General features: G+C 42.2%; 1 pseudogene; it reads right to left on the reverse strand.

Annotated features, from left to right (window-relative positions):
* Positions 1 to 1,087: 1,087 nt before the first annotated feature.
* LOC129849548 (ceramide kinase-like) lies at positions 1,088 to 26,821 on the reverse strand (annotated as a pseudogene).
* Between the last annotated feature and the right edge of the window lie 132 nt (positions 26,822 to 26,953).

Genomic DNA, 26,953 nt, shown 5'->3' on the forward strand with positions numbered 1-26,953 from the left:
ATGACATCTAAACCAGAATGCATCACCACATCAGCATGACATCTAAACCAGAATGCATCACCACATCAGCATGACATCTAAACCAGAATGCATCACCACATCAGCATGACATCTAAACCAGAATGCATCACCACATCAGCATGACATCTAAACCAGAATGCATCACCACATCAGCATGACATCTAAACCAGAATGCATCACCACATCAGCATGACATCTAAACCAGAATGCATCACCACATCAGCATGACATCTAAACCAGAATGCATCACCACATCAGCATGACATCTAAACCAGAATGCAGCAAGGCCAGCTCGACAGTGAGGGGTTGCACCAGCAAGACCAGCTCGACAGTGAGGAGTCGCACCAGCAAGACCAGCTCGACAGTGAGGAGTCGCACCAGCAAGACCAGCTCGACAGTGAGGAGTCGCACCAGAAAGGCCAGCTCGACAGTGAGGAGTCGCACCAGAAAGGCCAGCTCGACAGTGAGGAGTCGCACCAGCAAGGCCAGCTCGACAGTGAGGAGTCGCACCAGCAAGGCCAGCTCTACAGTGAGGAGTCGCACCAGCAAGACCAGCTCGACAGTGAGGAGTCGCACCAGAAAGGCCAGCTCTACAGTGAGGGGTCGCACCAGCAAGGCCAGCTCTACAGTGAGGAGTCGCACCAGCAAGGCCAGCTCGACAGTGCGGGGAAAAGACACACGGAACAGTGTGTGCAGAAGGCAATATGATACGCAGGACACCAAGCACTGCAAGTGCAACAAATACACAACACTTTTCTAACAGCAACCTCAAACACCACAGCTCAGACACAACAGCAAATTAACATGGAATGACATCGCAGCAATGGCAGAAATAGCCTGCTGCGTCAGATGTTTCAGGGCATAAACTGTTGATACGCTACAGTACATTGAGTTTTCAGTGTGACTCTAGCCAGTCTGGTGGTATACCGTAGCTATATAGGACATATTAAATGACCACATTAAGGTGACAGGCGAGCTGGCATCTGGTACCCATAGAGTGCTCTGGTTCATCCAATATCCTATGCTTTTTAGGTGCAGGGAAATAACATCCAACAAGGCAAGCAGCTAGAATCATTCAAACATCCTTTAATATTGGGTTTATGTTTATAAATAAACAAAGCTTTGTACCAATTCTTCATAATTTGGAGCAGCGTACATTCCAACACGCGCAAACGGAAGTTCTACAAATGTTGAACAGCACGTTATGTGTTGGTTAACATCTCTTTATTGCAAAAGGATAGCAGGAAGGGGGTACATTCATTTAAGATTTTCATGATTTGTTCTTCGCTATAGTGGATAATGAACCTCTGTAAATGTACCAGCACTCTTTGACCTGTGAACTTGTGACCTCATTAGAGAAAGGTAGTGCACAGGGCTAAGGTAAGTGACAGCAGTGGCAGCCTTTGAAATGTTGTAGGACTGTTCCAGTGACTGATAGGGTAGGGCAGCGGAGGGACGAGGGGACCTAGAGTGCACACGAGGTCCTCAAACAAAGGCTGCTCTTCGATCCCTCGCGCAAACAGCTTGATCAACTGGCAGTGAACTCTGGCAGGGCAGAAGACAAAGAAAACATTGTCAGGGAAAAAAACTAAGGCAGGAATTCAAATCAAATGTTGAAGACAGCACAGTGCAGGAAATAAACTTTTAGAAGTGTGTTATATTTCCATGTAGAGGGGTGCATACCCGACTTCAATGGCAGCGTGGGGGAGGATCTCGCAGTAGCCCCATCCAGTGTGGTTACCTGGTCGTCTTTGCTGGTGTGGCGTAGCAGGTGGCGAAGGAAGTTGAATCGGGAGCACTTGCGAACGAGGATGAGGTCGGTGGTGCCGTCAGCGACCTGGGCGGCGGGGGACAGGCCCTTGGGGCTACGGGGACAGGCACAGCTCATACTGGCTGCGTTGATGGCCAGGAACTTCCCTCTGACCACCCCCCACCCCACTTCATATTCTGGGATAGAGCAGAAACAGATGTTCGGGCTTTGTGGTGAAAACATTGAGCAGGTTTCAGTAGAGACCCATAGCGTGTGGAGTTGAGGCCATATGTTAGTTCAAGCAGAGATACTGTACCTACCTCTGTCTGAGACATCTGGAGCCGTCTTGGATTCCTCTGGGGAATCCCCTGAATACAGCTGCCCGTTGCGCTGGCATATGAAGCACCTGGAAAGCAGGAATGGAGTTGGCTAGCCAAGTGAGCAATCTCCTTTGCACCATCTAGACAAACATGTAATACTAAACTACACAACAGGTTGTACGTGTACAGTATTACATACCCAGCTCTACACCTGGTCTTGTCTCGCGGTGTTCCGGGTATGTCAGTTTCTGGTAGAAAAGACACAGCCCCTTCATAGTGGTGATGTGTCAGGAACGTCTTAAAACCTGAACAAAACGACATCATGCCATTTCACTGGCAACAGCAACAGACTCCCGCAACAGTATGGTTGTATTTCCTAAAACAGCTAAAGCTACTCCTCTGACCCACCTGAAAAGTCATATCTGGCTGGTCCCATCCAGCGTTTCCTCTCGCTGTCTGCCAGCACGTCGCCGTAGAAACCGTATCCAAGCAGGGAGACGGAATACCTCAAGAATGTGTTGTTGTGATGGACCGAGCACACGTCCATTGGCTGGGAGTCTCCTGTGAAGACACGCACCCCCCAAGTCTAGTATGAGTGATCCTCCACAGATACTGTGTGTGGGGTACAGTGTCTTAAAGAGGTGTGATGACACACTATGTCCTTTTACTATAAAAAACACACCTGCACACCCATCCACCCACACTGACCTCCAGCAGTTTCCTCTTATCTCAAAATCTTTGAATAAGTTGGTCACGGCTGTCACTTGTTGGTCAGCGGAGTATGCCATAGCGATAACATAGAAGTGACAAACACGAGACATTTCTTTTCACAATGAATCTCCAGGAATGACCTGGAACAGTGATAAAGAATGCTTATGCTACTAGTCTGTGCTGTATAAAAATGTCAGTTACACTATTTTTAAAGGCAATTTAATTGGAAGTGCTGTTAATATTTCAATATAGATAACTGCACCCACCCACTATGACATGTAAAGCTGAGGTCACAGGGTCATTGATGCCGACAGTGGCATAGCAGATGCAGTCCGTTGAACCTGGATACCACACAAAACAAGACAATGATACATTATGTTCCTGCCTACACAGACAAAAGCTAGAAGTGTGTGTGTTTGTAATAATAATGATAATTTGGTGGGTGCTTAAAACTGTCCCCTCTCATACATGTACAAGTGTGTACTAACATGCATGCGTGTATTGGAAATGTTTTTTTTTTTTTTTTGCATATCCCAACACCCTTGGAGAGTGGGATCACGGCCAGGGTGTGTGTGTGTGTGTGTGTGTGTGTGTGTAAGATGGAAAAATGGAACGCGGAAATCAACACAGACAGTGGAGTGTACATGAAATGGACCTCATGGTTGACATTAGTTTGTAAACATACGCAGTCATGTCATAAACTGGGCTATTGATGTGATCATTGCTGTGTAAACATAGTGGTATGTGTGTTTTTACTTTATTAGAATCCCAATAGCTGTTGCACATGCAGGAGCTACTCTTCCACATAAAACAAAATACATGACAGAGTACAGAATAGCTATAGACAAGAACATCGTTACATTAAATCAAAAATATTAAATATAAATAAGATTCTATATTGTCAAGACACCAAGAGAGGAGAATGCTTGCAGATAGCATGTATAGAATGTGTACATGCATGTGCTTGTGAATGTCTGCGTGTGGTCTTGACTAACCTGCGGGTATAATGTCGATGTGGAGACTACAGGGTACCAGCTTCTCCTCCGGGCTGTTCTGGTCCACTCCGTTATCCCTGTGTGTTCGAGAGACCAGGCCGTGAACTATCTCGCTGAACATGCTGTCCCCGCCCACACACACTACTCTGCATAGAGGTCAAAGGTCATGTAACAGAGGTCAGAACAACAAAACTGATCTTTTTGTTTGTCATTTGAGATTAATATACTTGACCAGGGGTGTTTTTAGTTAAACTGTGATTGGTTGAATATGATTTAGTGACGGTTGAGCTGAAAACCAGACTACAAAGAGGTCTTTAACCCTTTCATACGTACCATCACACGGGTGTGATCGTTCTACAGTGGTCCCTGAAGCGTACGATCACACCCGTGTGATTAGAACACTCATTTAGAACGGCCAGTTTCGAATGACGCAACAATCAGCGTTTGAGCTGGCCACACTTTTTTTTAGAAACTATTTACACAAACACAGTCCTTACAAAGTTATGTCCAGAATGTGAGCAGTTTATTTTTTGGATTCAATGTTCAGATATTCACAGATGTATATATAGCATAACACAATCATCCTAACCGGGAAAATGTAGGCTACAATAGTCCTAGCGCTAACTGAGGAAAGATTGACAAGCAGTCATATTTTCTAACTCTAGGCTGACATAAACTACAATGATGAATTAGCTAATAGCAATTACTATGTATAATTAATCACATCACGGGTGAGCTCACCATTGATCGAAATAATTAGGTAAAACACTTTATAGAAATCGAAAGTAATCCGATGATTAGTTTCAGCGTGCAGCCATGCATTTTTCCTCACAGAAACCGAAGATAATAAGAGAAGACGAGATGAGTTTGGCCTATTTATAGTATGCATGTTGAAGGGGTGTGTCATCTACCGTCGTTCACATCCCACCATTCATTTCCAGAAGTCCTCAAAGAATTTGTGAACTCTTACTCACCCCATTTTGTTATAACATCTTTGGTCAAACAGACGATTACGTGAAACCCAGAATGCATTGTATGTCAACAAACATGGCTACACAGCTGGAATTAGCTTAGCTCATCATAATCAGTACAACCTTCAAAAAAATTATTGTACACACATAATATGTGCCCATTACAATCTGTGCACGAATCGGAATGCATGATTTGTCACCTAGAATTGAAAACATGTGAATAAAACCGTAAATACACAAATAATTGCCACACGAAACATTTTCTGATAGTGATTTATTGATACAAGTGGCGCGTGCCGGTAGTCAAACACGTACCCTCTCACTCTGAGCCATTCAGTGTTGTTGTTTATGTATGTAGCTAGTGAGCTAAGCTGTAGCATTAGTAATGTCTTTCAAAAGGAGACAACTCACAAATGTGAAAATTCTAGAGATTTTTTAAAAATTATGACAATGAGTCTAAAAGTCAGGATTCAGATTCTGACAGTGACAGTGAGGAGCTTCCCTCCAACCTTGTAGCCATTGAGAACCCTGAATCTGAATTTCCCTTGTCCACTGACAAAGTACCAGTTCCCTTTGAAGATGCTGGTGGTGATGGAGGCAGACCGACAGTGGATGAAGTACAGGAGTTCTGTGGTAGCTGGAAGGCCACCAGTCATTTCATCCCTCCTGGCCCTGCCCAACTCACGCTGGGGCGACCGTTAAGGATATTTGGAACTCACGCATGAAAGGGTTAATTGAATTGAGAGAGAGACGGGGGATAAGGGGGAATAGACTCTGGGATTTTTGAAGATTATTAAAACTGGTTGCTTTTATACATTCTTATTGATGAGCCAATGAATCAAACTGCTCTTGTTATTACCTTTGCGGGGGGAGGTTGTCTTATTCTGCTGGGCTGGAGGGGGCTGTGCAACCCCCTGTTGGCCCACAGAGAAGATGGAGTAATCTGAGAAAGAGATAGAAAGAAAATGATCCAAAACAAACATCAGCCATGTTTCCTAAAATAGACTTGAGTAAACATCAAACAGTTCTATTCCAATCGAGTACCAGAGCCTATAGTGTGCTTGTGTGCTCTGTCTGTCTGTACGTCTGTACAGTATATCACAAAAGTGAGTACACCCCTCACATTTTTGTATATATTTGAGTATATCTTTTCATGTGACAACACTGAAGAAATGACACTTTGCTACAATGTAAGGTAGTGAGTGTACAGCTTGTATAACAGTGTAAATTTGCTGTCCCCTCAATAACTCACACAGCCATTAATGTCTAAACCGCTGGCAACAAAAGTGAGTACACCCCTAAGTGAAAATGTCCAAATTGGGCCCAAAGTGTCAATATTTTGTGTGGCCACCATCATTTTCCAGCACTGCCTTAACCCTCTTGGGCATGGAGTTCACCAGAGCTTCACAGGTTGCCACTGGAGTCCTCTTCCACTCCTCCATTACGACATCACGGAGCTGGTGGATGTTAGAGACCTTGCACGCCTCCACCTTCCGTTTGAGGATGTCCCACAGATGCTCAATAGGGTTTAGGTCTGGAGACATGCTTGGCCAGTCCATCACCTTTACCCTCAGCTTCTTTAGCAAGGCAGTGGTTTTCTTGGAGGTGTGTTTGGGGTCGTTATCATGTTGGAATACTGCTCTGCGGCAGTCTCCGAAGGGAGGGGATCATGCTCTGCTTCAGTATGTCACAGTACATGTTGGCATTCATGGTTCCCTCAATGAACTGTAGCTCCCCAGTGCCGGCAGCACTCATGCAGCCCCAGACCATGACACTCCCACCACCATGCTTGACTGTAGGCAAGACACACTTGTCTTTCTACTCCTCACCTGGTTGCCGCCATAAACGCTTGACACCATCTGAACCAAATAAGTTTATATTGGTCTCATCAGACCACAGGACATGGTTCCAGTAATCCATGTCCTTAGTCTGCTTGTCTTCAGCAAACTGTTTGCGGGCTTTCTTGTGCATCATCTTTAGAAGAGGCTTCCTTCTGGGACGACAGCCATGCAAACCAATTTGATGCAGTGGACGGCGTATGGTCTGAGCACTGACAGGCTGACCCCCCACCCCTTCAACCTCTGCAGCAATGCTGGCAGCACTCATACGTCGATTTCCCAAAGACAACCTCTGGATATGACGCTGAGCACATGCACTCAACTTCTTTGGTCGACCATGGCGAGGCCTGTTCTGAGTGGAACCTGTCAAGTTAAACCGCTATATGGTCTTGGCCACCGTGCTGCAGCTCAATTTCAGGGTCTTGGCAATCTTCCTTTAGCCTAGGCCATCTTTATGTAGAGCAACAATTCTTTTTTTCAGATCCTCAGAGAGTTCTTTGCCATGAGGTGCCATGTTGAACTTCCAGTGACCAGTCAGTATGAGGGAGTGTGAGCGCGATGATACCAAATTTAACACACCTGCTCCCCATTCACACCTGAGAGGGAAATGGCTAATTGGGCCCAATTTGGACATTTTCACTTAGGGGTATTCTCACTTTTGTTGCCAGCGGTTTAGACATTAATGGCTGTGTGTTGAGTTATTGAGGGGACAGCAAATTTACACTGTTATACAAGCTGTACACTCACTACCTTACATTGTAGCAAAGTGTCATTTCTTCAGTGTTGTCACATGAAAAGATATACTTTAATATTTACAAAAATGTGAGAGGTGTACTCACTTTTGTGATATACTGTATGTATGTCTTGCTCTGCCTCTCTATATCTGTCATCCTTTTTAGCTATACCTCACTGTGCCATCAAATACTTTGAAAAGTCTGTCCCGCTCTATCCCCCTTCATGTTTTACCTTTCCACACCTCCAACGCGTTCATTTTTTAAAGCTTTTCATTCTTCATGTCTTCCAGTTCTCATACTTTCTTTCCTCTTCTCTTCCTCTCCTCCTCCAACTTTTTAATTTTTCCAAACATTTCATTCACATCCATGCAATTCATCCAAGCTGTAACAACCAATTATGCAAACTTCTCTTTATACTATAGATTATGTGTAAATATTTTCTAAATGTTTATAGTATAGAACACTATGCTGTTAAATGTGTTATAAGACATTACTAATCAATTGAAACTCCTCAGTAATCAAGCGGAGGTTCGGTAATCTTGATTACACAGTTAAGATAAATTAACCCTTTCATGCGTGAGTTCCAAATATCTCTAACGGTCGCCCCAGTGTGAGTTTTTTTATGCACGTGATGCTAGAATGTTCTCTCCATTCCAGAATGTTATTGACACGTGAGGTAACGTTACTCATTTTATAACCTTTATGGTGTTATAGTCAATCGTGCTTATGTAGCTACATTATTCTATTAGCTCTGTAAAACAATGCTAGTTGCGTCAGATAACTATTAGCTTGTGTTGTATTTTGAAGCTACCCTGGCTCTCTCTTCTCCTGTAGCTCCAAGGCATAGCGATTGGTCTCCTCTACTATGTTTCCCACCAGCTCCTCTGTCAGAAACAACTTGAAGCACTCTGCCTCAGTTGGAAATGGCAAGGGGCGTTGCATTCCAGACTGGGACTCGTCAAAGCAAACAGCAGGGCCAGGAGGGGTGAAATGACTGGTGGCCTTCCAGCTACCACAAAACTCCTGTACTTCATCCACTGTCGGTCTGCCTCCATCACCACCAGCATCTTCAAAGGGAACTGGTACTTCGTCAGTGGACAAGGGAAATTCAGATTCAGGGTTCTCAATGGCTACAAGGTTGGGGGGCAGCTCCTCACTGTCACTGTCAGAATCCTGACTTTTAGACTAATTGTCAGAATTTTAAAAAATCTCCAGAATTTTCACATTTGTGAGTTGTCTCCTTTTGAAAGACATTGCTAATGCTACTGCTTAGCTCACTAGCTACATACATAAACAACAACACTGACTCAGAGTGAGAGGGTAAGTGGTTGACTGCCGGCACGCGCCACTTGTATCAATAAATCAATATCAGAACATGTTTTGTGTGGCAATTATTTGTGTATTTACTGTTTTATTCACGTTTTCAATTCTAGGTGACAAATCATGCATTCCGATTCTTGCACATATTATGTGTGTAAAATACTTTTTTTGAAGGGTATACTGATTATGATGAGCTAAGCTAATTCCAGCTGTGTAGCCATGTTTGTTGACATAATGCATTCTGGGTTTCACGTAATCGTCTGTTTGACCAAAGATGTTATAACAAAATGGGGCGAGTAAGAGTTCACACATTTTAGGAGGACTTCCGGAAATTAATGGTGGGATGTGAACGACGGTAGATGACACACCCCTTCAACATACATACTATAAACAGAACAAACTTATCTCGTCTTCTCTTATTATCTTCGGTTTCTGTGAGGAAAAATGCATGGCTGCCTGCTGAAACTAATCATCGGATTACTGTCGATGTCTATAGTGTTTTACCTAATTATTTCGATCAATGGTGAGCTCACCCATAATGTGATTAATTATACATAGTAATTGCTATTAGCTAATTCATCATGTAGTTTATGTCAGCCGAGAGTTAGAAAATATGACTGCTTGTGTTAGGTCAATCTTTCCTCAGTTAGCGCTAGGACAAATGTAGCCTACATTTTTCCGGTTAGGATGATTGTGTTGTGCTATATATACTTCTGTGAATATCTGAACATTGAATCCAAAAATAAACTGCTCACATTCTGGACATCACTTTGTAAGGACTGTATTTGTGTAAATAGTTTCTGAAAAAAGTGTGGCCAGCTCAAACGCTGATTGTCATCATTCGAAACTGGCCGTTCTAAACGAGCGTTCTAAACGAGTGTTCTAATCACACGGGTGTGATCGTACGCTTCAGGGACCACTGTAGAACGATCACACCCGTGTGATGGTACGTATGAAAGGGTTCAAATGGATTTATTGGCATGGGAAACATAAGCAAGTGAAATAGATAATAAACAAAAGTGAAATAAACAATCAAAAATTAACAGTAAACATTACGTTCACAAAAGTTTCAAAGGAATAGAGACATTTAACCTGTCTAGGAATGGGGTGCCCCCCCACCCCCACTGAAAAGGCAGAGCCGCGAAATTCAAAAAAAAAATATATTTTTAAATATTTAACTTTCACACATTAGAGTCCAATACAGCTAATGAAAGACACAGATCTTGTGAATCCAGCCAACATGTCCGATTTTTAAAATGTTTTACAGGGAAGACACAATATGTAAAGATGTAAATCTATTAGCTAAACACATTAGCATAATCCACCATCTTTTCTTTGTCCACCAACACCAGTAGCTATCACCAATTCGGATAAACTAAGATATTGATAGCCACTAACCAAGAAAAAAGCTCATCAGATGACAGTCTGATAACATATTTATGGTATAGGATAGGTTTTGTTAGAAAAATGTGCATATTTCAGGTAGATGTCATAGTTTACAATTGCACCCACCGTCACAAATGGACTAGAATAATTACAATGAGCAACGTGTTTACCAAACTACTAATCAAACATTTCGTAAAAATACACAGCATACACTAATCGAAAGACACAGATCCTGTGAATACAGACAATATTTCAGATTTTCTAAGTGTCTTACAGCGAAAACACAATAAATCGTTATATTAGCATACCACATATGCAAACGTTACCAGAGCATTGATTCTAGCCAAAGAGAGCGATAACGTAAACATCGCCAAAATATATTAATTTTTTCACTAACCTTCTCAGAATTCTTCAGATGACACTCCTGTAACATCATATTACACAATCCATATACAGTTTGTTCGAAAATGTGCATATTTAGCCACCAAAATCATGGTTAGACAATGACAAAAGTTGCCCAGCTGGTCAGACAATGTCGTGCGCCATATTAGACAGTGATCTAGCCGTATACATAAATACTCATAAACGTGACTAAAAAATATAGGGTGGACAGCGATTGATAGACAATTTAATTCTTAATACAATCGCTGATTTACATTTTTTAAATTATCCTTACTTTTCAATACAGTTTGCGCCAAGCGAAGCTACGTCAAACAAGATGGCGTCCTAAGCGATTAACATTTCTCGACAGAAACACGATTTATCATAATAAATTGTTCCTACTTTGAGCTGTTCTTCCATCAGAATCTTGGGCAAAGAATCCTTTCTTGGGTCTAATCGTCTTTTGGTCGAAAGCTGTCCTCTTGCCATGTCGAAATGCCCATTGCGTTCGGCATGAACTGGAACCGTGCCCAGAGATTCACAGTGTCTCAGAAATAAATGTCCCAAAATCGCACTAAACGGAAATAAATTGCTATAAAACGGTTCAAATTAACTACCTTATGATGTTTTTAACTCCTATAACGAGTTGAAACATGACCTGAGAAATATAACTGGCTTCACTAGTGCTTGGAAAAATTGCAGGTCGGTGTCCACCGTGCGCATGACGCATCTGGAAAAGAGTTCCTACCTACACGTGTTTTTGTTTTATAGGGGCTGTGATTGCGCAATCGATACCATTCAAATCGTCATCACGTAAAGGCATCCAGGGGAAGACGTAAGCAGTGTCTGTATGCTCATAGCAATAACAGTGGCCTTTAACTTCTTGAGAATACAGGGGGTGCTGTTTTCGCATTAGCATAATTGCCTCTACAGATTAAACTGCCTCTTATTCAATTATTGCTGTTACTATATGCATATAACCATATACCATTGGAAAGAAAACAAGCTATGGTTTCTAAAACCGTTTCAATTTTGTCTGAGTGAAACATAAGTCATTTGACAGCACTTTCCCTGAGCAAGAAGAAGATTGCAAGGTGTATGCTCGCTTCAACGCTCTGCCTATATATGGTCACGCCACCTATGACCCGAAACACACTTCATTCGTCTTCCTCTGGGTGTCAGGAAGACGTCAGAGGAGAATTCTTTTGTTTATCTTGTACTGACGTGAAATTAGACCTATTTCTTTAGCGTGACCGACAACTTCCGGTTTTCTGAAACGCGCGTTTTAGAGGTGCAATAGTCTTTTGTTATGCTGCCGTTACGGATGAAAACTATCTCCGTCTCGAAGTTTGTTTGATACATGTGACCATATCATCGTAATGTATGTTTTTTCAATATAGTTTAATCAGATTATTTGAATTTTTTCGGGAGTTTTGCTGTGTTCCGTTCTGTGAGTTTTTTTAACTTTGGACAGAACCGTGCTAGTCGACCAGTACCTATGCTAAATGAAGAGGGAAAGTTGCCATTGTGAATGGATTGAACGACTCATCAGGACTAAGGACACCTTTATCAACATTCTGATGAAAGATCAGCAATAGTAAGACCCAATTTACGATGTTATTTCATATATCTGTCGTGCATGTGAACTGGTCGGGCGCGCCCAGCTGGTTCTGGCTGGCGTGGCTATGCTAATTTAGCGCTACATTTTGTTTTCGCTATAAAACATTTAATAAATCTGAAATATTGTTTGGATTCACCAGATGTTGGGCTTTCAATATCTGTACGCTGTGTATTTTTTCTGAAATGTTTTAAGACAAGTAATTAGTTATATGAAGTTGGTCTCTGTAATTGTTCTGGCTGCATCAGCACTATATCAGATTGCAGCTGCAATGTAGAACTGTGATTTATACCTGAAAAATGCACATAAAAAAAAAAAAACTATGCTATACTATAAATATGTTATCAGACTGTCATCTTATGAATTTGTTTGTTGGTTAGTGGCTATATATATATTTTCATTTAGTCGAATTAGTGACAGCTACTGACGCAGGAAAAAACTGTTGGAGTAAAAAAATGGTGTCTTTTGCTAACGTGTTTAGCTAATAGATTTACATATTGTGTCTTCCCTGTAAAACATTTTAAAAATCTGAAATGGTGGCTTTATTCACAAGATCTGTGTCTTTCATTGGGTGTCTTGGACTTGTGATTTAATGATATTTAGATGCTACTATTTAATTGTGACGCTATGCTAGCGATGCTAATCAGTGTGGGGGGGGGGTGGGGGGTGCTCCCGGATCCGGGTTAGGTACTCTGTAGAGGTTAACAGTGAACTCCTTCAAGGCCCTGACCTGGCAAACACGCTTATAGGAGTCTTGCTAAGATTTCGGCAAGAGCACATTGCCATGATGGCAGACATCGAAGGAATGTTCCATCAAGTACGTGTCCATGAAGATGACTTAGACTTCCTGCGATTCCTATGGTGGCCGGATGGTGATACTAACAAAAGATTGGAGGAGTACAGAATGACAGTACATCTTTTCGGTGCTATATCCTCTCCAAGTTGTGCAAACTTTGCACTGCGAAAGACTGCAGAAGACAACTGTGAGGGGTACGATGAAGAGGTGATTCAAACAGTCAAGTCCAACTTCTATGTTGATGACTGCCTCAAGTCAGTGGCCACAGAAGAACAAGCCATAGCTCTCACAAGAAACCTCAGGGATGTGTGCTCTCAAGGTGGGTTCAAATTGACCAAGTGGGTCAGCAACAGCCGCACTGTACTAGCTTCTATCCCTGATGAACACAAAGCCAAGCAGATAAAAGAACTGGACCTGGACAGAGAAAAGCTGCCTGTTGAAAGAGCACTTGGAATCCGATGGAACATTGAAAGGGATGTGTTTACCTTCCAGGTCACTGTCAAGAACAGACCCCTTACAAGAAGAGGTATTCTCTCAACTGTCAGCTCTATTTATGATCCATTAGGTTTCCTCGCCCCATTCGTATTAAAGGCAAAGCAAATTCTTCAAGTGCTCTGCAAGCTAAAGTGTGGATGGGACAAAGTCATCCCTGAAGAACACTCTATTTCATGGAAGAGATGGCTCTCAGAGCTGGACCAGCTCTCCAGATTCCAGATAGACAGGAGTATGATGCCTGAGAACTTTGGTCAAATCAAGGCCGCACAGCTGCATCACTTCGGTGATGCAAGTGAACAAGGTTATGGCACGGCAAGCTACCTTAGGTTCACAAACGTTATGGAAAAGGTCCACATCGCATTCATACCGGGGAATTCAAGGGTGACTCCACTCAAGCAGATGACGATCCCCAGACTGGAACTTGCTGCAGCAACATTGGCAGTGCGAGTGGACAGGATGTTAAGGTTGGAGCTCCAGATTGAACTTGAGGAGTCAACTTTCTGGACAGACAGCCAGTCGGTGCTAAAATACATCCGCAACGATACCAAGAGATTCCATACTTTTGTGGCTAATAGGGTTGCTATGATCCGTGACCTATCGAAAGCAAAACAGTGGAGGTATTTGAACTCCAAACACAACCCAGCCGATGATGCCTCAAGAGGATTACATGTTGAAACTTTCCTGAACTCAAAGAGATGGCGCAAAGGACCAGAATTCATGGAGAAAACAGAAACACAATGGCCGAAAGTCCCCGAGGAGCTTGGCTCCATCCCTCCAGATGATCCAGAGGTGAGAAAAGACGTCATCGTAAACAGTACATGTGTGGAAGAAAAGAGTCCGACCAGCAAACTGATTGAGTACTATTCAACATGGAACAGCTTGAAAGCAGTTGCCTGGATGCTGAAACTGAAGATACTTCTACTACAGTTAAGTCAGAAAAGGAAAGTTCTCACCCAAACTGATCCAGTATCAGATCAGAGTCTGACAAACTCACTGAAGGAACAAATTGACAAGTTCAAACTGACGTTTGGAAAAGAAAGTCTGTAGATGACCTAGATGAAGCAGAAAAGGTCATCATTCGATTTGAGCAACGACAGCACTTTAAACAAGAAATTGCACTAGTTGTAAAAGGAAAACAATGTGCCAAGAGAAGCGGCTCAATCTGTAAGCTTGATCCAATAGTTGACAATGGCATTCTGAGAGTAGGAGGAAGGTTAAGCAAAGCTGCTATGCCTACGGAACTAAAGAATCCTATGATCCTGCCCAAAGACTCCTACATCTCCAGACTGATCTTACTCCACATCCATGAGCAGGTTGGCCACTCTGGGAGAGGTCACATGCTTTCTAGACTTCGCCAGCGATATTGGATACCCTGTGCCAACTCCTTAGCAAGGAAGATCCTTAAGAGCTGTGTCTTCTGCAGGCGGATGCAAGCTAGAGCTGGGGAACAGAAGATGGCTGACCTTCCACAAGATCGGGTAGCACCTGATTTGCCGCCTTTCACCCATGTGGGCATAGATTACTTTGGCCCCATAGAGGTGAAGCGAGGCCGCGTTCATGTGAAGCGGTATGGTGTGATCTTTACTTGCCTTGTGAGTCGAGCTGTCCATCTAGAAGTTGCTAGTTATCTGGATACTGATTCCTGCATCAATGACCTGCGCAGGTTCATCTGTCGAAGGGGCCCAGTAACAAGTATCAGAACAGACAATGGCACCAACTTTGTTGGAACACACAGAGAGCTAGGAGAAGCTCTGAAAGAGCTGGATCACAACAAGATTCAAAATAAATTACTGAAGGAAGGAGTGACATGGTCATTCAACCCTCCCTCTGGAGCCCACCATGGGGGGGTATGGAAGAGGTTGATCCGACTGGTGAAAAAGATCCTCTATTCAGTCCTTAAAGAGCAAGTACTGGATGATGAGGCTTTGCAGACAGCCTTGTGTGAAGTTGAGGCGATTATGAACGACAGACCAATCACTACTGTAACAAATGACCCTAACGATCTAGAACCCCTGACTCCGAACCATCTGCTTCATCTGAAAGCAAAGCCAGTCCTGCCACCAGGACTATTCCAGAGAAGTGACCTATACTCACGAAGGAGATGGAAGCAAGTACAATATATCACTGACCTCTTCTGGAAGAGATGGATCAGGGAGTATCTTCCATTTATGCAGGAGCGGAACAAGTGTAACAAAACTAAGAGAAACTTCAGTTCTGGTGACCTTGTGGTCATCGTCGATGACACCGCCCCAAGGAACTCTTGGCTAATGGGGCGTGTGGTGAAGGCTTTGCCAGGGGCCAAAGGTCTTGTCCGGAGCGTCATGGTTAAGACTAAGACCAATATCTTACAGAGACCTATCAATAAACTCTGTCTGCTCCTTGAGGCGACGAAGTGAGACACACACACACACACACAGTGCTCCATCTTTGAATCACGTGCACCTCTGATTCGTTGATGTCGTACTCTTACATTCTTTGATGTCATACATTTTTTGGACTTCAAACTCTTGACATTTTTTGGAAGTTGAACACCTTTACACTTCAACTCAGACTGAGATCTATGGACTATTTTCCTATATGGCACCTTGTATATTTGTATATAGCTATGAACTGTAATGGTGCTCTGGTATAGAATGTTTTTGTATTGGCTCTACGTTTGAATATTAAGTAATTGTTGTGCATTCAGTGCCGTCAACAATTAGGGGCCGGTATGTTAGAGCCGATTTGGGCATATTTTGTATAAAAGACTGAACATACTGAGCTCCATGTACATTTGTGTAAATATATTAAATATTAATGTATATGATGAAATATTAGGTACGTACCTTTATGATTTATTTACCGGATTGAGATATATTCATTTGTTATTAGTGTAACTCAGTTTTTGGCCCCCCCTCTTGCCCATTCATTGTACTGTGTTAATATAAAGGCAGGAAGTTGGGCCTTCGGGGGGAGGAGTCCTTGCTAGATGCGGGAGCGGTATAGTTTTTTGACCATATAGACATACAGAAAGACATACAGACATATAGACATACAGAAAGACAGGTCATATTATATTATGTATTTGCATTTCAAGTAATCTCTGCTTTAAGTTGATTGGAGAATACCTTTTGTTAGATAAGAATAAACATTTTTTGTTGCACTATATCCCTGGATCTCATTGAATGTTTGGCCGTTTGGAAACGTTAAGTGTGGACTGTATGCGTCCGAAACAACCCCGCTTCAGGCTTGGGCAGTGGCTATGGTAAAGAGGAAAGGAAGCCACTACAGTTTACATACCCTACATTAGTCATCTCATATGTATATACTGTATTCGATACCATCTACTGCATCTTGCCTATGCCGTTCTGTACCATCACTCATTCATGTATCTTTATGTACATATTCTTTATCCCTTTACACTTGTGTGTATAAGGTAGTAGTTGTGGAATTGTTAGGTTAGATTACTTGTTGGTTATTACTGCATTGTCGGAACTAGAAGCACAAGCATTTCGCTACACTCGCATTAACATCTGCTAACCATTTGTATGTGACAAATAAAATTTGATTTGATTTAGAGTTGTGAGCTGTGGAGACATGCTGCTACTGTAGCTTTCATCGACTTGGTAAAGCCCTGAATCGAGGTCATTGCTCCCACTAAGTTAATAGACTTGCTTTTTCAAATATATTTTACACTAATAAATTGCTTTCATTTGTGGCCCAAAATACGTTTATGTTTGTGGTGATTTAAACTGATACATCTTTTCCAATAGTAAAGTCTTACTGATTCCCCCATTTTTATGTAAGCTTCAAATAGTAGCCTAGCAGTAAAAGAGGTGAGCCAGCAACTGGAGGGTTACCAGTTCGAATCCCGGGTCAGACGCAAAGAAGTGAGCTAGTAACCAGAGGGTTGCTGGTGTGAAATCCTATTTTCCATATCCTGCCGTTGTGCTCTTGAGCAAGACACTTAATCCCCCACAACAGCAGCGCCCAGTGTGGCAGCCTCCTGCACCTCTCCTAAACCTGTGTATGTACACTGAGTATACCAACAATTAAGAACATCTTTCTAATATTGAGTTGCAACCCCCTTTTACCCTCAGAACAGCCTCAATTTGCTGGGGGAGGACTCTACAAGGTGTTGAAAGTGTTCCACAGGGATGCTGACCAATGTTGACTCCAATGCTTCCCATAGTAGTGTCAAGTTGGCTGGATGTCCTTTGAGTGGTGGACCATCCTTGATACACACAGGTAACTGTTGAATGTGAAAAACACAGCAGGATTGTAGTTCTTGACACAAATCGGTGCACCTGCTTGGCACCTACTACCATACCCCGTTCAAAGGCACTTCAATCTTTGGTCTTGCCCATTCACCCTCTGAATGGCACACATACACAATCCATGTCTCAGTTGTCTCAAGGCCTAACAATCCTTCTTTAACCTGTCTCCTCCCCTTCATTTAGACTGATTGAAATGACATCAATAACGGATCATAGCTTTCACCTGGTCAGTCTATGTCATGGAAATAGCAGGTGTTCTTAATGTTTTGTATACTCAGTGCTTGTATTTCGGAGGGCTTGGGTTAAAAGCGGAAGTCAAATTTCAGTTGGACCTTGTGTGTAATTGCTCAATAAAGTGGAGCAGTCTTGGATTCCTCTGGGGAATTCCCTGAATATAGCTGCCCGATGTGCTGGCATATGAAGCACCTGGAAAGCAGGAATGGAGTTGGCTAGCCAAGTGAGCAATCTCCTTTGCACCATCTAGACAAACATGTAATACTAAACTACACAACAGGTTGTACGTGTACAGTATTACATACCCAGCTCTACACCTGGTCTTGTCTCGCGGATTTCCGGGTATGTCAGTTGCTGGTAGAAAAGACACAGCCCCTTCATAGTGGTGATGTGTCAGGAACGTCTTAAAACCTGCACAAAACGACATCATGCCATATCACTAGCAACAGCAACAGACTACCGTAACAGTCCCAATGGTTGTATTTCCTAAAACAGCTAAAGCTACTCCTCTGACCCACCTGAAAAGTCATATCTGGCTGGTCCCATCCAGCGTTTCCTCTTGCTGTCTGCCAGCACGTCACCAGAGAAACCGTATCCAAGCAGGGAGACGGAATACCTCAAGAATGTGTTGTGATGGACCGAGCACACGTCCATTGGCTGGAAGTCTCCTGTGAAGACAGGAGTCTAGTATGAGTGATCCTCCACAGATACTGTGTGTGTGGGGTACAGTGTCTTAAAGAGGTGTGATGACACACTATGTGCTTTTACTATAAAAAAAAGCACACCCATCCACCCACACTGACCTCCAGCAGTTTCCTCTTATCTCAAAAGCTTTGAATAAGTAGGTCACGGCTGTCACTTGTTGGTCAGCTGAGTGTGCCATAGCGATAACATAGAAGTGACAAACACGAGACATTTCTATTTACAATGAATCTCCAGGAAAGACCTGGAACAGAATGCAGAATGCTTATGCTACTAGTCTGTGCTGTATAAAAATGTCAGTTACACTATTTTTAAAGGCATTTTAATTGCCTGCACCCACCCACTATGACATGTAAAGCTGAGGTCACAGGGTCATTGATGCCGGCAGTGGCATAGCAGATGCAGTCCGTTGAACCTGGATACCACACAAAACAAGACAATGATACATTATGTTCCTGCCTACACAGACAAAAGCTAGCAGTGTGTGTGTTTGTAATAATAATAATTTGGTGGGTGCTTATAATTGTCCCCTCTCATACATGTACACGTGTGTACTAATATGCATGTATTGGAAATGTTTATTGCATATCCCAACACCCTTGGAGACTGGGATCACGGCCAGGGTGTGTGTGTGTGTGTGTGTAAGATGGAAAAATGGAATGCGGAAATCAACAGATAGTGTAGTGTACATGAAATGGACCTCATGGTTGACATTAGTTTGTAAACTTACGCAGTCAGGTCATAAACTGAGCTATTGATGTGATCATTGCTATGTAAACATAGTGGTGTTTTTTTTAAAAACTTTATTAGGATCCCATTAGCTGTTGCACATGCAGGAGCTACACTTCCACATAAAACAAATTATACGACAGAGTACAGAATAGCTATAGACAAGAACATTGTTACATTAAATCCAAAATATTAAATCTAAATAAGAGGATCACGTGACCCCTGAACGAGATGGCCGCATGAACTAGGAGCTCCGCACAAGTAGTTTCCAATTCTTAATCTTACCCCCACTTCAAGTTTAAACTCATTTAGCTTTAGTCAAAAAGTCATGGCGGCTACAAAAGGCGACACTACAGGTGACATTTTTACCCGGACTCGAGCATTAGCGACGGAAAAAGCCTCCAAGAAGCAGCTAGCTTCAGAAAAAGCTAGCGCAAGAGGACCCTTAAATCTATTGACATGGAACTGCCATGGTCTAGGTCATGCAATAAAACGGAAAAAGATACTATGTGCTCTAAAAAAGGAAAAAGCAGACATCGCGCTATTGCAAGAGACACACCTCTGTGATGCTGAACATGCCAAACTCCGCAGAGCTTGGGTGGGACATGTGTATTTCTCATTCTTTCAAATCCAACAGTAGAGGTACGCCTTTGTCCAACTCTGCTTTGACCTCTGCAAAAACATCGAGGTCACAGAGCTGGAAATTCAACACCTCCATGCTATCAAACGAAGCATTCCATACATTGGTAACTACATGGATAGACAACTACACACAAGACAACAAAGAATCTCCTGTTTCTCCGGCGACAATGTGGGACGCTGCTAAAGCCACACTAAGAGGTCATCTAATTGCATATGCTTCCTCTAAGAAAAAAGCAATGGAAGCACACAGGCTAGATCTGGAGGGGGAGCTGGAACGCTGTGAAAAAGTACATAAACAATCCCCAGACAGCACCTCCTGGAGTCAACATAAAGCAGCCAAAGCCAAACTGAATTTGGACTATACTCGGGAGATTTAAAAAAAAAAGTTCTCTTTACTAAACAGAAATACCATGAGTAAAACAATAGGCCATGTAGATTACATGCTTATCAATTAAAAAAAGAGCAGTCAGAGCGTACAATTATGGCTATCCAAACAGCAGAGGACGAGGTCACATATGACCCAAAAAATATCAATTTAACTTTTCATGATTTTTACTGCAAACTATATACCTCTGAGAGAAAACACACGGAGGCAGAACTCCACTCCTTCCTAGAGGGAATCTCGCTACCTAAACTATCAGAGACCGACCAAGAAGATCTCAACTCCCCCTTCACTCCTGAGGAGGTCCAGGAGGCAATCACCTCCATGCCACCTAACAGGTCCCCAGTCCCAGATGGATTCTCCAGAGAGTTCTACAAAGCTTTTTAGCCCCAGCTTAGCCCTATTTTCATGCCAATGCTGGAGGATTTTTGCAAAAACGGAGTTCTCCCAGAATCAATGCACACAGCTCGCATTACAGTGTTGCTCAAAAAAGACAAGGACACCATATCCTGCTCCTCCTTCCGGCCCATAAGCTTGTTGGATTCCAAATTGCTCGCCAAAAGACTAAACACTCTTCTTCCCAAAATAATAAAAGTGGACCAAACTGGATTTACTAGAGACAGATACTCTTCTGACAACATTCGCCGTCTTTTTGATATTATTGATCAAGTAAACGCACAGAAGACCCCTGTCCTGCTGGCTTCACTGGATGCTGAGAAGGCGTTCGACAGGATGGAGTGGCGTCCAAATGCCATGGTGACTACTAACGGACTAAACTCTGACAGATTCCATTTGGGACGGGGCACAAGACAAGGGTGCTCGCTGTCCCCCCTGCTCTACTTGTTGGGGGCGGAGCCTCTGGCAGAGTTGATAAGGAGCAATCCAAGTATTATAGGTGTTCCTGCAGGCGGCCTGCAGCACAAGATTTCGCTTTACGCGGATGATGTCTTGCTCTACATATCCAACCCTGAGAAATCCCTTCCTCCCATTTTAGACACAATTGCTCAGTAAGGCACGTTTCCAGGTTCTAAGATTAATTTTAACAAATCCACTGTCTGCCCTCTCAATATTACACTCACCAGTTCTATGAAGACACTATGTCCATTCCAATGGAAGACACAGGGGTTTCAATACCGTGGGATATTCATAACACGAGATCTGAATAGGCTTTTCAAGGAGAATTATCTTCCACTCCTGGATCGAATCAAGAACGATCTCCAAACCTGGATCTCCCTCCCAATTAGCTTACTAGGAAGAATGAATGTCATCCGTATGAACATCCTCCCTAGACTGAACTATTTATTTCAGATGCTACCATGCTACCTCCCAGCTTCCTTTTTCAAAACAATTAACCAAAGCATCACCAAAATTTATATGGGGCAATAAAAAACCTAGGATCAAGCGCTCCACTCAATCGAAAGCTGAATCTAAGGGCGGTCTTGCCCTTCCATTGTACTACTGTTCTGCCCAAATCCGCAACATGCTAACATGGATCACAACAGACAAGAGTCAACGTGGATCCAGATAGAAGCCCAATCCTGTGGTTCATTGCCACTAAGCTCAACTATATTCATTAATAACTTTAGTGAAGTGGGCAACATAGCCAAAACCTTTGTGATTTACAGCACCCTACTAGCGTGGAGGGACTGTAAGAAATACCTGGGCATTTCCTCCCAAAAATGTTCTCACTCGCCTATAGTAGGCAACCCAGACTTGCCAAAAGCCCTGAGGGATGCCAACTTTAATCTTTGGCATACTCTAGGAGTCAGGACCTTTTCAGACCTATTTCATCAGAAGACCACTACACTGAAATCCTTTCAAGAGCTCTGCAGTGAATTCAATGTGCCAAGATCCCTTTTTTTTTATATCTTCAAACTAGACATGTCATTTCCTCATTTACTTCCAAGAGTGGGTTTAGAACTCAGTTGAATGAAGTTGAAACCCTTCTTGCCACAGCACAATCCATTAAAGGCAAAATATCTTATATCTATACACTCCTTTCTGAGAAAGGAGGCTCCTCCTTTGAAAATAATCTGGGAAAAGGACCCTGGTCTGACTATCAGTGATGAGTTATGGGCGGAGGTTTGCGACAGGGTATACTGCTCCTCTACTAATGTAAAAATGAAAGAATCTAATTACACATTTTTGTACAAATTTTATTACACTCCCTTGAGACTCCATAGAATGAAAACAGACATTTCTCCTAACTGTAAAAGATGTACCTCTGAAAGTGGAACCTATATGCATGTATTTTGGAGCTGTAGAAAGATTGCCAGATTTTGGCAATCTATACATACTGCTGCACAGAAAATACTAGATGTACAGTTTGATATGACCCCGTGTATCTATCTTCTTAATGCCCAGCAGGACTTTGTTGTTGATCCTGACAGAGAAAAGTTGCTTATGACCATTACATACTTTGCTAAGAAATGTATTCTTCTATTGTGGGCCTCTAGTACCTCTCCTACATTTAAAATGTGGATTGACCAGATTGTTGACTTTCTCCCTCGTGAAAAGCTCACTTTTGACCTACACAAGAGACAGCCCAAGTTTGATAGACTCTGGTCTCCACTACTCAACTATATTTCAAATTGGACAGAGCGAATGGGGTGATCAGGGAGATGAGCAGATGCGTGTTGTGTAAGGTGCTGTAAAATCTAAAAACTAATTATTGGCGTCATCTCAGATAAGGCTGGAAATAGCTAATAAAGAACCTTGATAGTGCTGCTGCAAGTTCTATATTTTAAATTTTGTAATAATTATTCTTTGTGTATATATATATATAACAATTTTTTATTATTATTATTTTTTTAAGTCTGTCACATCTGTGAACGTGGAATGTGTTTGGTTGGTTGATTGAAAAACAAACTTTAAATTGAAAAATATATATATATATAAATAACATTCTATATTGTCAAGACACCAAGAGAGGAGAATGCTTGCAGATGGCATGTATAGAATGTGTACGTGCTTGTGAATGTCTGCGTGTGGTCTTGACTAACCTGCAGATATAATGCCAATGCGGAGACTACAGGGTACCAGCTTCTCCTCCGGGCTGTTCTGTTCCACTCTGTTATCCCTGTGTTCGAGAGACCAGGCCGTAAACTATCTCGCTGAACATGCTGTCCCCACCCACACACACTACTCTGCATAGAGGTCAAAGGTCATGTAACACAGAGGTCAGAACAACAAAACTGATCTTTTTGTTTGTCGTTTGAGATTAATATACTTGACCAGGGGTGTTTTTAGTTCAACTGTGATTGGTTGAATATGATTTAGTGACGGTTGAGCTGAAAACCAGACTACAAAGAGGTCTTTAAAACAGACCTTTGATTACTATAGCGACAATGACATTGAGAACATCTCCATCCTCGACTCACCCATCATATTTCTTTAACTCCGCCTCTGTCTTCAGGTGGTCCCTGGCATGATTGGCATGCTCTGTAACTATGACAACAAATGACCAGGAAAGAGTTAGACGTCTTAGCATGCTTCACGTTTGTCTTTCAAGTGCTTCCTGTAGTTGGGATACACTTGAAATGTCAACTTGAACAGGTTAACAATTGATTCATTTATATCGCATTATGTTTTCCTAATTTGTTGCATAAATTGATATTTTGGACTTAAGGCGTAATCATTCACTCGCTTGGAGCAATATATCGACTAAGCATTTTCCATAAAGAAGTCTGAGATTGCAGAAGTCCTAAAGTAGACATTTTCTCTTCTCTAATTGTTAGACATTGAAACAATTTGAAGCTAAAGGAATAGTTTGATTTTATGTGCAAACATTTTCACACCCACCTTAGATGTTTTATATATCTTTTTTTACAATTGTTCAAATACTGTATCAATATTTTGATATCAACCCAAGCAGCTGTATAGTTAAATGCAATTCGTCAAAATATATGACTTTGACAAATGTTCACAGTCTTTCGCTAGTCTGAGAAGTAAACGGGATGTAAAGGAATCCAGTATTCAACGACCATCATCCTTTCCAATGAGGAACTAGGATGATAGATGGCGGCCGTAAATGATGTCATATTCCTGTGCGGCCTGAGAGAGCTTGTGCCCATTTGCCTAGAGTGAACAATTTGACTTGGCCCATAAAGACTCATCTATTATTAAATCATGTTTAATGTCTTTGGCAGGAACTCACCAATCACGTCCGTGGAGATGGAGGCACAGGCGAAGAGAGGCGAGACTTTCTGCTCATAAATGCACTTGCTGCTTGCCCCCATAAGGGTTGATGTACACCAGCAAATGCTTGGGTCTGCTAGCTGCAAAAAGTCAAGTGAAAGCAATAGTACTGAACAATTAGTGCTCTTTGAGGTCGGTTTGGTTTCGGTTAGATTATTGAAAAAATAATCACGGTTTTCACTAATGTATTTAATGCTTTAAAAATGAAATAACTGCCAAAACATTGAACATATTCCATCGTCTGTCAGGTCCACATTGGTAGACATCAATAGAAAAATAGGAAATGACTATGAAATCAAATATCAGTTGTGTAAGTCGCTCTGGATAAGAGCGTCTGCTAAATGACTTAAATGTAAATGTGTATATTAATTCCTTATTTTTCATTTCTTAAAGTAATCTCATCTCTACTCAGGTAGTAGCAGTCAGCGAGCCAAAACTAACGTTCTCTGTGCTCCCCATACTGTACTGTCTAGTCATTCTATTTAGGTAGCCTATGTTGCAGAGCTGTCTGACGAAATCATTTAACTAGTTCTTCAAAGTAGATAAGGCATACTTTCAAAATGTCTCTGTCCCTCTAAGCATTAATTTTTTTTTCATCCAGGATGAAATAGCAGTCAGATGTATTTTTGTCCTGTATTGTCGTGTCCCGTATATATATATATCTTTTATATATGTATTTTTCCCAAAAACTCAACTTCAAAACGCTTTCCTGCAACCCGCCTCACTAATTACAAAAAAAGTATTATTTACCTCAAATCTGAAAATCCACAATAGAAGCTAGCCAGATTACTGGCTAACGTTAGTATTTCAGCTAACCACCGTTTGTGGTCATCAGCTATTCCTTTAGCTCTATCGCCACTTTAATATATCGCCACTTTTGTACAACGCGACTCAGACCAGAACATACTGAACCTATTTTTATCCATATCCCTGGGTTTCAACTGCAAGCTCTGGACATTTACACCTGGATCTCGCAGCTAGCTAGCTGCAAACCGTGTGTCTATTGGCTTACGTTGATCCCGGAGCTAACATCAATTGTTCTGGAGCTAGCCAGCTGAAGAGTTCCATCAGCCACTCCAGGGCTACTATCACCTATCGGGACACGTTTTACTACCAATGCGGAGCCCCACAGGGCCTTCACGACTGACTACCGACGTTATCTGCCCGAGGGAGTTAACCAACTGCCACCTCCGTCGCGACCTTACCTGAACGCTCATCTGGGGCCCGCTAATCATTAGCTGTCTTATCGGCTGCTATCTGAATAAGTCTATCGGACAATTTTTCTTGGGTCACTATATAACTATATCGATTTTGCCAATTGGATTGATCCCCTCTACCACACAGAACCCCACTAATCTACCGACGGAAACGCACGAGGCGGCAAAAAACAGACATCCATCCTATGCTAGTGTAGCTTGGTTCATTCTGCGTTGTGTACTTTTAATTGGGACGCTGCCACAACTGACGGTCTGCTAGTTGAAATCTTTTTATTTGCCCTGCACACGAAGAGACAACACACATTATGTTAATAACCCTTGGCGCAGTCACAGCTCTCAGGCACCTTGCTAGCCGAAGGTCAGGCAAAAGAGCGCCAAAAGGAAATAACAGGTGCCGCGTGTACACATTTGATGCACAACAGCACACCATACAATACAAGTAAAATTACACAGAACATAATTCGGACAAAATTAAAGACATACCTGCACACGAAGAGACAACACACATTATGTTAACCCTTGGCGCAATTACAGCTCTCAGGCACCTGCGCGATCACATGGACACTCACTCAAACACGTCCCAAGTACTCACAAGTTACAATAGATAACAAGTTTCACAAAGCTCGCTAACTAGGGTAACATAAATCTTTATATTATCCACAGTGTAACAAACTTATGGTTGCAAAACAGTACATTGTGTAACATTATGACGGTTTTATATTAAACAATTTCGGAGCCAAAGACAACATACCTTGCTAGCCGAAGGTCAGGCAAAAGAGAACACTAAAGTGGTATGGAAATACAGATAACCCGCGATGGGCCAAACCAAAATATACAAAACTTTTACAATCACATGTATGTACAATATTGATATGAAAAAGTGTTTGTACACCAAATAAAAACATTAGCTATGCAGCTGTAATTAAATTAAATAAAAAACTGAATTATTATTATTATTATCAAATTATTAACATCCCCTCTTGACCTGGCCTATTTGAATTGGCCCTTGTGTGCAACTTGGTGCATAATCTAGGGGTACAACATCACACTGCTACACTAGCTTGCTACCGATAGCCAGCTACCCGGCCAGCAGTCTGAATCGCCGTGACCCCAACCAACCTCTACTCACTGGACCCTTATGATCACTCGATTAAGCATGCCCCTCCTTAATGTCAATATGCCTTGTCCTTTGTTCTGTTTAGTGTTTATTGGCTTATATAAAATAAATGCAAATTAATTTCTTAAATCATACAATGTG

Source organism: Salvelinus fontinalis, unplaced genomic scaffold (genome assembly GCF_029448725.1).
Source record: "Salvelinus fontinalis isolate EN_2023a unplaced genomic scaffold, ASM2944872v1 scaffold_1527, whole genome shotgun sequence".
NCBI lineage: Eukaryota > Metazoa > Chordata > Actinopteri > Salmoniformes > Salmonidae > Salvelinus > Salvelinus fontinalis.